Source organism: Convolutriloba macropyga, chromosome 3 (assembly GCF_964194025.1).
Source record: "Convolutriloba macropyga chromosome 3, txConMacr16.3, whole genome shotgun sequence".
In the NCBI taxonomy this organism is placed as follows: domain Eukaryota; kingdom Metazoa; phylum Xenacoelomorpha; order Acoela; family Convolutidae; genus Convolutriloba; species Convolutriloba macropyga.
In genome coordinates, this window is record NC_134470.1 from 71,569,965 (window position 1) to 71,583,805 (window position 13,841).

Below are 13,841 nucleotides of genomic sequence, written 5' to 3' on the forward strand. Positions count from 1 at the left end.
ACAGACTAAAACGGAGAACTACAACATCTATTCAACGTTCATCACCGCACGTATTTCAGTCTCTTAATGTTCCGCTGCAAACCGCCACAGCCAAGCGAGTTTGTTGTCCGCCGTAACTTGATGGAGAGACAAAAACTCTCTAAGCAACCTTTGAGTTATTTGTCTGCCTCCGAAGCTCTCCCGAAGTATGAAATACTCTGTTCGGATCCCGTCAAGATCCTCTTCGTCCGCAAGACTCCGGTCCCAATTACAATCGAGCTTAATTTGGTTTTTGATTACTTTAAACAGATCTTCTCAACAATGGGCTCCCTTTTGGTACCAAGTAGAAAATTTCCTCCCTTTCTAAACTATACCAAATGTTATATTACATAATACTCAAGATTTGCACATAAGCCTACAGTTCAGACGAGTTCTGATTGGCTATTCTCTTGAAAAGTTGCCTTGCCTCCCTTTTTGCAATGGGGAGGCAATTGTTGAAAGATCCCTTTAAACTGCTCCTTTAGGGAAATCAGTGTCTTTTCCCTATCCCAGCAGTCCATCAACCGACATTGCCTGAAATTCAATGAACACATTAAATAAATATTCTTTCATTAGACTAAATTTTCCATAAAGCTAAAATAGCAGTGCGAAAGTTGCAAAATTTTTCAGAAATTAAGGTTTACAAAATATCAGAGCACTTATGACAGTACTTCTGTTAACAGCCGATCCACTTTCATTTCATTAAAGATTGAAGAAATGGCGCGGTGGTAGTGCAGTTTCACCTCCCCATTCCTATGAAAATTTTAAAGATCGTTAATGTCATGCACGCTGATGAAAATTTAATGTCATGCACGCTGATGAAAATTGAAAAGTTTTTTCTCTATAAAATTATACTACTCTCTCGCTAACTTTAACTTTAACTTTAACGAAAAGTTGGGTTTTAGTGACAGTTTTTATCTCTGTGCTTCCAAAATTTGAACTGGGGAAAATTAACGTTTAGTTATAAAAATCCTTGGCTGAGATTCCTCTAAAGTTTTTGTATACCCAGATCGTTCCCAACGTCAAGTCTCTCTATCGAACCCTTTCCAGACGGCAACCGCTTAAGTCTCAACTTTTTTACGTTCATCGGACTTATCTGCCTCTGCGTTTAACTATTATGCAATTATCCATTTATCAGACTTATATGACTCTATTTTTACCCTGTTATGCGTTATTCAGATACTCTGCTCCGACTTTTATGCATTCATCGGCCCTACGTGCCTCTATATTCTGAGTTTTTTTGCACTCATCGGACTAACGTGCCTCTATGATCAGACTAATATGCGCTCATCAGATTTTTGTGCCTCTACGTTCAGACTTTTTATGCCTTCATCAGACTAATATGACTTTATTCTCAGACTATTATGGGTTCTTCAGACTTACATGCCTCTATGTTCAGACTAATATGCGTTCGTCAAACTGATGTGCCTCTCTGCTTAGACGGACATGCCTTCATCAGACCTATGCACCACTATGATCAGAATATTGTGCATAAATAAGACTTTTGTGCATCTGTGTTGAGAGTTTTATGCATTCATCAGACTTATGTGCTTACATAATAAAACTAGTATGCGTTCATCAGAATTTTATGCGATCATGCGCAGACTAATATGCAGCATCCATCAAAATTATGTGGCGTCATGCTCAGACTAATATGAGTTAATCAGACCTATCTGCCTCTATGCTCATCCTAAAAAGCGTTCATCATACTTATGCTCAACTATGCTCAGACTAATTTATATACTTTCATCAGACTTACGTGCCTTTATGCTCAGACTAATATGCATTCCTCATAGCTATGTGCCTCTATGTTCAGAGTAATATTCTTTCAACAGATGTGTGCGCCTCTACGTTGAGAATTTAATGCATTCATCTGCTTTTGGGCCCCTATACTCAGTTTTTATACCTTCATCAGACTTGCGTTTTTTTGAGTTCAGAATTTTACCCATTCATCACACCTTTGTGCCCTATGCTTATACATTTTATGAATTTGCCAGACTTGTTAATGCTGTTGTTCTGTCACCAGATTTTCGTGCGTTCATGTCCTGACTATTGCGAGTTCATGATAAGACGCTTGTTTGTTCATGTCCAGACTTTCATAAGTCGTTCCATGATTTCAGACTATTCAATTTTGAACGCAACACAATCTCCTACTACGGCCAATTGCTTAAATGATTTTTTAACAATCCTATATGAGGGATGGCAAAACTTCGTTAAAACTGAAGTCTCTTCAAGTAGTTTTTTCTTACCCTTGGCGGCAAGTCCAAACGAAGCGTGAAAACATATTGTCGGCAAAGTAAGCTCCACTGTGAACCTCCCCTGTACAGTCGCGCACATCCGCGCATGTTGGCACATATGGTATAATGTGTTTTCTGAACAGTCTGTCATTTACAGAAATGTATGGGAAGCCACATGTTCGAACGTGTTCTTTCGCTTCCGTTCCAGGGATGTTTTCTGTGTAAAAGCAGTCAATTTGATGGGGCAAAAGTGCTCCCAGTGAACTGAATCTTGGTACCCATTGATAAGAGACATACTAAATGTTGGTAAATCTTGACATGCTACTTATCAAGAAAATATCAAGATATGTACGAACTTTCAAGATCTTTGCATGGGTGTCAAGAAACAAGATCTTGGCAAGATTTCCAAGAAAGATTAACCATGACTTTGCAAGATTTACCAAGTTGTAAAAATTGAATAGTCGCATTCTCGAGTCAAAGTTGCATATCGATAAAAAACAACTAACTTTAGATAGGAGAAAAAGACCTCTACTGAAATAAACCCCCATTTGACTGTTAAAGAGCTGCGCATTTTTTGCACATTTATTGAGAATTTATAGCGCAATATTCTCGTACCGTGACCATGCCTCAGCGACAAGTGGGAGATATTAAACTATCACAACCGACCGAATTACAACGAGTCAATTTCCATGGGGAGCTTACTTCCTAAACCCACCAAATACACATGTTCTTTCGGGACTGTCAGGGCTAAATTTTTAAAACTCACTTATTGCCGTGTAAACTTGATTTCAAATTAAACTAAAACTGCTTTTTTTTTAAAAAAAATTTCTCGGGTATTTTACTCCGAGAAATTAACAAATTAAATTTAAAGTTTCTCTGGAGCTCAAATTAATGAACAGGAGCTCAAATTTTCTCAAATAAAATACATTTTTTGAAAAATTTTTCTTGGCGATTTTTCTTTTTCCAGGCGTTTTTGTTACCCAGGCTGAGGTGCCAGACCGAAAGTTGACATATACAGACCATGTCTTATACCGTCCATATGTTTATTCCTCCCCACACTGAAAGTACCTATGTTCAGTTTTGCGTGCTTTCAAAAATTTTTGTGCTTTCATCGTGCGTTCAAAAGACCTTATGTCCAGACTTTCCTGTATTCGAATTTGACTATTTCCAGACTTTCGTGTATTCTAAATTGCTTCTTTCCAGATTTTCATTTGCTCAAAAATTTTTGTGCGTTCAAAAGGCTGTATATCCAGACTTTCGTGCGTTCCAATTTAAAACTTTTGGTCGCCAAATTTAAAAATTTGTGCGTTCATGTCCAGATTTTGTACGTTCAAAAAATTATCATGTCCGGACTTTCAATTCAAATTTGCAATTTTAGTTCCAATATGAGGTCAGTTTGGGATAGAATCAAATTCTGTCAAGATCCGAAAACGATGACACAAGCAAAGACTGAACGGAACTTGAGCACTCAGCAGCTGTTAATGATTTAGGCTCTTTTCAAAGTTGAACAAATTATAATGAACTGACAAATGTGGTAAAAACAGAGTCAATTTTTTCCAGAGAACTCATTATTGGTTTCAAAACCGTTGTCAAATTTAGGCATAGTGACTCTCAATTGTTTCTAATCGAATCAATTACGATTTCAAGATTATATTTTAAGAGCTTAAAACGATTGCAAAAATGTTGTCTTCTTAATGGCCATGAGGCGAAAACCAGTAAAAACGGAGATTTAGATGAGCGTATTATGACCATAAAATCTCTACACGGCCTTTGTTTTCAATCGGAGTAGATACCTCATTTCGATTTTTTTTAAGCCCACTGAAAAAATCTAATCATCAATTCTGGAACGTACATAATTCACAGCTGCGTTTTGGTTGCATTGGAACTTTTTTTCAGGCTAGAAGCTTTTTGATTCTAGTCAACTTGTTGATTTAGGAGGCTTGATTGTGAATCTAGTCAGCTTGTTGATTTAGGAGGCCGCTCGCTGATCCTCTTACAATAATATTTACCTAATAATCAAATTTTCAATTCTCTGAGTAGACCTGTTTTGGTTCCACTTGTCATTTGAAGTTTATTCAAATAACATTTTTCAACCTAGAAGTTTAAATTAGTCGCGAGAAGCGCTACCCTGGTTAAACAAATCAGTTCTGTTGCAGATGTTAATTGTTGGTGTAGAAAATTGAACCTAAATTTTACGCAATTGAAGCAGGAAAAATTTCATATTTTGATAGAAAATCTTTAAAACAGCCATAGGTGGAACCAAGGGGTATCTTTCATCAAAACCTGTATTCGGTGGTGTATTTGTTTGAAATCCTTTAACACGTTTTTTTTCCGAATCTCGAATTGAATTGGATGTCAAAATTTTATGAAGATTTTAATTATACCGACAAAGTTAAAGGAGCAAGAGGAAAATGATCAGGCGTGATTTTTTTCACTATTTTGTCAAATGTAGTATCAGAGAACAGATTTTATAGTTTCAATTTGGTTACAATCAATTTTTTCTGAAATATGGTAGTGACAGTCCATTATTTGGCAAGTTGGTGTCTTTTTCATGACTTTTTAAATACGTTTCATTTGTTCTGGGATATAGACACGCTGTTGTGTTGTACTAAATACGTCAAATATTTCTATAACACAAAAAGTATTGAGTAACGTACTTTTTGTTCTCATTATAACAAGTTTCATGTTAATTCAATTCGATTTTTTTTACCGCATATGATTACCTCATTGCCAAAATTTCAATAGATAAATTAGAATCAAAGGGGATCTTTGATAATTTTGAAAAAAAACAGGACAACTTAAAGGACAACATCTTAAGATCACTGTAGCCAGGGCCCAAATTGCCACAGGGTGCCCAGGTTGTGTTAAATTGTCCTGTTTTTACCACATATGGGTTACCTCATTGACAGAAGCTCAATAGATAAATTAGAATCAAATAGGATTAATGATACTTTTTTTGAAAAACAGGACAACTTAAAGGACAGCATCCTAAGATCACTGTAGCCAGGGCGCAGGTTACCCAAGGTGCCCAGGTTGTATTAAGTTGTCTTGTTTTTTTACCATAACTGAGTCACCTCATTGACAGAAGCTCAATAGATGAATTAAAATCAAAGGGGATTAATGATATTTTTTGGAAAAAGAGGACAGCTTAAAGGACAGCATCTTAAGATCAATGTAGCCAGGGTCCAGTTAGCCCAGTGTGCCCAGGTTGTGGTAAGTTGTCCTGTTTTTACCACATATGGGTTACCTCATTGACAGAAGCTCAATAGATAAATTAGAATCAAATGGGATTAATGATATTTTTTTTTGAAAAACAGGACAACTTAAAGGACAGCATCTTAAGATCACTAAAGCTAGGGCGCAGGTTACCCAAGGTGCCCAGGTTGTATTAAGTTGTCTTGTTTTTTTACCATAACTGAGTCACCTCATTGACAGAAGCTCAATAGATGAATTAGAATCAGAGGGGATCATTGGTATTTTTGAAAAAAACAGGACAACTTAAAGGACAACATCTTAAGATCACTGTAGCCAGGGCCCAGGTTACCCAGGGTGCCCAGGTTGTGTTAAGTTGTCCTGTTTTTTTACCACATATGCGTTACCTCATTGACAGAAGCTCAATAGATAAATTAGAATCAAAGGGGATCATTGATATTTTTGAAAAAAAACAGGACAACATAAATGACAAAATCTTAAGATCACTGTAGCCAGGACCCAGGTTGCCCAGGGTACCCAGGTTGTGGTAAGTTGTCCTGTTTTTACTACATATGGGTTACCTCATTGACAGAAGCTCAATAGATAAATTAGAATCAAATGGGATTAATGATATATTTTTTTGAAAAACAGGACAACTTAAAGGACAGCATTTTAAGATCACTGTAGCCAGGGCGCAGGTTACCCAAGGTGCCTAGGTTGTATTAAGTTGTCTTGTTTTTTACCACAACTGAGTTACTCCATTGACAGTAGTTCAATAGATAAATTAGAATCAAAAGGAATTGATGATATATTTTGGAAAAACAGGACAACTTAAAGGACAGCATCTTAAGATCACTGTAGCCAGGGCCCAGTTTGCCCCGGGTACCCAGGTTGTATTAAGTTGTCTTGTTTTTTTACCACAACTGAGTTACCTCATTGACAGTAGTTCAATAGATAAATTAGAATCAAAAGGAATTAATGATATATTTTGGAAAAACAGTAAAACTTAAAGGACAGCATCTTAAGATCACTGTAGCCAGGACCCAGGTTGCCCAGGGTGCCAGGTTGTGTTAAGTTGTCCTGTTTTTTACCACATATGCGTTACCTCATTGACAGAAGCTCAATAGATAAATTAGAATCAAAGGGGATCATTGATATTTTAAAAAAAAACAGGACAACATAAATGACAAAATCTTAAGATCACTGTAGCCAGGGCCCAGGTTGCCCAGGGTGCCCAGGTTGTGGTAAGTTGTCCTGTTTTTTTCACCACATATGAGTTACCTCATTGACAGAAGTTCAATAGATAAATTAAAATCAAAGGGGATTAATGATATTTTTTTGGAAAAAGAGGACAGCTTAAAGGACAGCATCTTAAGATCAATGTAGCCAGGGTCCAGTTTGCCCAAGGTGCCCAAGTTGTGGTAGGTTGTCCTGTTTTTACCACATATGGGTTACCTCATTGACAGAAGCTCAATAGATAAATTAGAATCAAATGGGATTAATGATACTTTTTTTGAAAAACAGGACAACTTAAAGGACAGCATCTTAAGATCACTGTAGCCAAGGCACAGGTTACCCAAGGTGCCCAGGTTGTATGAAGTAGTCTTGTTTTTTTACCACAACTGAGTTACCTCATTGATAGTAGTTCAATAGATAAATTAGAATCAAAAGGAATTAATGATATATTTTGGAAAAACAGGACAACTTAAAGGACAGCATCTTAAGATCACTGTAGCCAGGGCCCAGTTTGCCCCGGGTGCCCAGGTTGTATTAAGTTGCCTGTTTTTTTTACCACATATGAGTTACCTCATTGACAGAAGTTCAATAGATAAATTAGAATCAAATGGGATTAATGATATTTTTTTTGAAAAACAGGACAACTTAAAGGACAGCATCTTAAGATCACTGTAGCCAGGGCGCAGGTTACCCAAGGTGCCCAGGTTGTATTAGGTTGTCTTGTTTTTTTTACCACAACTGAGTTACCTCATTGACAGTAGTTCAATAGATAAATTAGTATCAAAATGAATTAATGATATGTTTTGGAAAAACAGGACAACTTAAAGGACAGCATCTTAAGATCACTGTAGCCAGGACCCAGTTTGCCCCGGGTGCCCAGGTTGTATTAAGTTGCCTGTTTTTGTACCACCTATGAGTTACCTCATTGACAGAAGTTCAATAGATAAATTAGAATCAAAGGTGATCAAAGATATTTTTTGGAAAAAACAGGACAACTTAAAGGACAGCATCTTAAGATCAGTGTAGCCAGGGACCAGGTTGCCCATGGTGCCCAGGTTGTGTTAAGTTGTCCTGTTTTTTTTTACCCCATCTGAGTTACCTCCTTGACAAAATTTCAGTAGATAAATTAGAATCAAAAAGGATTTTTGATATATTTTGAAAAAAACAGGAAAACTTAAAAGACAACATCTTAAGATCACTTTAGCCAGGGCCCAGAGTGCCCACCTTAGACGAAACTCTGTTCGACTTAATAAAGTTTAGACGGTGCCGTAGAAATTTTTTTACGGCGCCTTCCAACACCGTAATAATTTTCCCCATCGCTTATGCAAAATTTTCTAATCACCAATTTCTAGAGCCTGACCAGTTATAAACGATTTTAAAATTAACGCTTATCTTCAATTTATTTTGTCTTATACTTTAGCAATGGGTATAATTCTTCACAGCTCTGAAGAGTAATAAAAATGTCCATGGCATCGTATATGCAAGCAAGTTTTGTAAGTTTTCGAAGTTTTTTTCAATTTTTTTTAAATTTTCAATCAACCCCAATGGTCATAAAACTTCACTTCGAAGCATTTCAAAATTAAAAAACTCAGTACTGCATAATTTAGTGCCGTATCAACTTTAGGAGGCCTTCTAAGCTATTTTTATTGGACATGTACTTTAGTATGTACCCCAAAGTGTCAATCAAAATCAACTCTGTCAGTTGGCAAATTATACAAATCATAGGAGAACAGTGAAAGTGCCTTTTTGAATCAAATAAACAACACAAAAAATGGAATTATTTAAATGCAAATCTTAAATAGAACAAAGAGCAATTTCTCTATAGTGGCGTCAGTGGTTGATATGCTAAATTTTTGAGCTATTACACAAATTGGGCAGCAAATTTGATACCTAGTAGCTCAAATGATTCAAATATTTTATATTGAAAAAATTCTCAATGTACGATTTTTGATGTACTAAATCAAATGTCCTATTTTATATTTTATTAGCCATGTAGCTGCAGGTGCCAAGCCACGAATAAAAAAGGGAGGGGTTAAAAACAATCGGTAGACAGGAAAACTCTCAAGTAAGAGTTAACTTGACTTAAGAAAACTCTCCGATGTTTTTTAATGTTTTTTTTAAACTTGTTTTGGATTATTTTTTGTGGCTAGAGGGTTTAAGTGCGCGGTTTAAATGTTTGCTCAGGCTTACTCTGTGAATTGATTCAGTAACTCCACAACTGCCAGTACCAATCCTTCTATGAAAAAGGAAGGTAGGAAGCAATACAAAAATTATATCAACAAATATCAAAAAGTCATTTTTTAACTTGAATAAATAATACTCCGACAATTGTTAAGCCGTTTTTTTAAACTTACTAAAATAGTATGGCACTATATTAAACTTGGTACGGCCTTAGAACCGCACCTTGTTTAGCTTCATCCGATCTATATGCGGTAACTTAGTTCGGCCATGCTACGGGTTGTAAAAAACTTATTAGGATCCTAGTACCGTTTTTATATACTGCTTTACCACTCTACCGCTTTAGCGCTTTACCTAAAAATAATTAAGCGCCCCATGTAATTTCCTTTAGTGAAATTATAAGGCAGATTACAAACGGATTGAAATCAAATTTATAAAAAAAAGTCTGTGATTCAAATTGTGTAACTAATCGTCTGAAATGAGCACTAATGGTAGCACATGTAGCATTGGATACTTACCTGCATTGCTAGCTAGGGTTGCTCGTCATACACAATTCTTAGTAGTCATACTAGGTCATATATGATTCCTAGTATTCATACAAGGTCATATATGATTTGTATGATTTCTTAGTAGTCATACAAGGATCATATATGATTTCCTAGAAATCATACAGGGATCATACAAAAAATTCAAAGCCTAAAAACTGTATATCTTTTATTTTCTTTTGATGTTGAAAATTTTTCCTGGAAATCATACAAGGTCATATATGACACATAAAACATTAATTGGTTTCAAAAATTCGCGTATAATGTAGTCAGAGGACATAATAAATTATAATATCGCATTTGCATTCCACATTTGACTCTTTGTGTGAGCGAAAAGATTAACTTTCCAACTTAAATATATTCAGAAAATGAAATTGAGATAATCTGCAAAATTTTTTTCAAATATTTTTTTTTATAAACGAGCATTCACAGGTATAAGCTGGCTTCAGAGAATATCTGAACTTTAATTATGTATTTGGATTTACTCTCTAATTGCGTGCCTAACTTTGCAAATGACTTTGTACGTTTGGGTCTTTTGGCGGATCACAAAGTGATGCCGGGGAATCATATAAGTGAGTCCTTGCCGAATTAAATTTTTAAGACATAAATGGTTAAGAATTTATGAAAAATAGATGTATGATTCTTAGTATTCATACCAGGATCATATATGATTTCTTTGTAGTCATACAAGGTTCATATATGATTTCCTAGTAGTCATATATGATTTCTTAGTAGTCATACAAGGATCGTACTAGGAAATACGTTATGATTTGTATGATACCATATATGATCCTTGTATGACTACTAAGAAGTGGTGACCTGGGAGATTATGAAAATGTAATTAAACGGAAAGTAAAATTACCTTAACGTCCGAATTCCAAAGTTGAAAAACGTTTTCACTCACATTTATCAATAGTAGGAAACACTTTTATCTGCACTGTACGCGACCGATATTTGCTTTTTTGACATCTATTTTTAAAAAAATAACCTAAAGCAAATTACTGAATGAAAACATTTTGAACGAAATTTTTTTGCTTTGGTTCATATGATGCTTGTACTATATATTATCTGAATTTTTTTTGCAATCCTGCTTTTTCACAATGCCGGCAAATTAGGTTCTGTTGAAACTTTGTCTTCTAACCGGTGAGTGTCTTTATTTAGATCTCTTTTGTTTCTGCTCCCACTAAATTATGCCCTCTCAGTTAGAGAGCACGAGCCATTATTCAGTAAATCTATCAAAACAGATGCGTTTTGGAAGGTGCAGAAAATGAGCACCAACAAATCGAGAGCAGAAATGGAAAAAAAATATCTTTCTTTTGTTTGACAAGTTTTCTCTGATCAAGTCATCAGTATCCAAAATGGGATTGATAAAATGCACGTGCATAAAAATTTCTGTTAAGAGCGAGAGTTTGTCTCGATTTAATTTACGAAAACTTATGTGGACAAAATGTGCCGCAAAAGAATCAATTAAAGTTGAAAAGTATTCTGAATTTTAGAGTCTTAAGCTGTCTATTTGTGAAGATCCAGTCCAATCTATTGGGTTGTTCGATAAATTTGTCTATAAACGTCAGTCCAGTTCCTATGAGAGTTCTATCTGCAACAACAATTCTATTGAAGGTCGTTTCAATTTATGTCATCTGGCCTGTATTTTTACTTTATGGGGAAAACAAAACTTTCACTTTACGTTGCCTTTTTTGACATGTGTGTATTGTAACTTCTGGTTTAGGATTTAACTAAGTTATTCTATCCCTTTCGACACTAATATATTGAATCTAGTTACACTTTTCACCAAAAACTTTCATTACGCAACTTTTAAATATCAATCTTTAGTTTTTTTAGGAAAATTTGTTTTAGTGGTCTAGCGGAGTTTCACATTGCCATAGAATTTTCATATTTTGCACTATTTAGATTGCCTCATCTGGCCTTGAGAACTATAATGTCTGAATCATCACGTTATTCAATTTCTGAAAAATTGTATTTGTTGAATACTCTTAGGTTCAGAAGGGTCAAAAATTTACAGATTATTTTTCCAACATATATCGTAACTTTCGCCATAGAACTACTATATTTGAAGACAACTAAACTAACTTAACGATCAAAAACTACTGGCAAAATAAAATTTCGAACACAATTTAATTCAGAACCAATTGGAAACTTCTCTTAACAGTTCAATATGAACCTTATAATCAGTCCCTGTGGCACAATATTTTGTTTGGAATCTCAGTCCCAAATCATAATTCACCAGAACAGTGGTAAGAGAATCCAGTATTGTGTCAGCTACCTTATTTGTTATGGTCAACTTCAAATTTTCATCTAATCTCTTTCTATAATAACTCACCAATGGAGATGGGTGGCATCGTTCTCCCTCCCGAACTGCCTTCTATCAGCATATATTTCTCTGAAGTACAAAGGATCTTGCTTTCTCTCGGTGATCAAAGGATTCAACAATTGTGAAATTTGTTGAGAAGGATAACAAAAACTAGCTAAAAAGCATTTAAATTAGATAAACAATAATGTGGATCTGAGAAATGAAGTTTGAATAAATAAGTGAAAAAGCAATTCAATTCAACGCCCCTATCTTTAAGTAACATTGCGTTGATTTTGTTGTAGTCGGCAACAAAGCAGAAGGGCTCGGTATAATTATGAATAATTATGAAATAGTATTATTGTTTCGTTGTCACCATAGCTCACTCTGCCTGACCCTTTTACATGTATTGAAATACCTTTTGTGGAATAAAGCAAAAAAATTGGATCTATTAGTCCCCTATTTTAAGTTGGCGCAATCACGTGATCCTGTTGACTCATTTATCACCATTTTGTTCCAAACTAAAAAAGAAATAACTGGAAACATGAAAATCTTGTTGAGCAAAAAATTATGCAAGAAATTTTATTCATTAAACTGTAAGCGTTTCTGTGTTATCAAATTCCTTTGCAGGAAAGAGCATAGAATCTATAGCACAACTAAATGAAGAGGTAGGTTCTTTTCTTCTGCGATACGCAAATTGCAAGTTTGAGAATGGCGAAAAATCATAGTCAACTTCTGGCTATGTTGTAGAACGCAGGAAAAAGTCATAACCAGATACTGCGAGAAGTTAGGTAATTTAGGTCAAATTAGACAAGTTAATTAGGTGTTTGAAATAAAAGTTCTTTCTTAAAGGTTTATTGTTTAGAAGGCGCCAGAGAGGCGAGTTGAGTGATATATCTTAAACAAACAAATTCATGAACAAAAGAATATTGAGCTGTCGATATATTTCGTTTACTTAGCAAAGTTGTATTTGTGCATCAGGCCAAAGTTGAAATGAGTGATTTAAGTTTAGAAGTAAAATAGAGAGCGAACGTTTGAAATGAACTAGATACTTTGAACAGAATTGGTAATTCAATTTGAAGTAAATAAAAGTTTCATTTTGATTTTGCAAAATATTTGGCACCCCCATACCTGGTACCCCTTAACTCTTTAAGTCATATTCATCATTCGACTCTGAAAATTTGTAGGCATGTTCCCCTATTGATTTTCCATATGAAATAGGGATGCACGGCCGGTTACACCTTTTTGATCTGAGTTAGTTAAGTAGAGTTTTGATGATATAGAGTAAACAAAGGTGCTATTTTGAAGTGACAAACATAAGGGGGAGCAGAACTTGGTGCCATGCATCTCCTGAAGTAATATTCATCGGAAATTTACCAAATTTTAACGTCAGGTACATTCAATGGCCCTCTCAGTCTAGTATACCTATTGGGCCAATTCGATCACCCAACCCCGCGCTATTAACATAGGAAGAAGAGTGATTTCAAGGTTTTCGATTTTTTTAATGGAAAAATGATGGTCTGAGTATGATATAAACCTAATTAAGGGTTACAATGGATATTAAGTTTAGAGTAATGTATGAGATGATCATGGAAAAGGATTAGGATAACTTTTTGTGTATTCTGCGGAAAATAGGTTTTTTTGCCGGAAGATAGTTAGCACTTAAATTGAAACAGTAATTTCTCTAAAATTTGAAGTCGGATTGAACTGAAATTTTGCCTGATAGATTAACTTGGGTACGAGGAATCCGATTTTGAGGTCAGATTTGACCCCAGACCAATCCCCACGGACTTATCGAGAGCCGGTGCTGCGGGACGTTAAATTTGAATTGCTCGTTGAGTATTGGTAGCAGCCTTATGATTTTTGGAGTGTTAGTGTATCATTCCAAGGTTTTTCTATTTTTGCAACTTTTAAGTTCGGAGAGCGAACGGAAGTTGGTGCTTCGGGATAACGCGAGTGCCAAAAACCGGCAATTGGCCGTTTTGAGCGGCTGAATGGCTTTGAAATTGTAATAATATGATAACCTGAGACAGTTATGAAATTCCAACCCCGGTCAATTTTGACGAACTTGGATTTTTTTGGGCTTCGTCACCCACGAATCTTTTTAAAAACTTCAAATTGCAAATGACT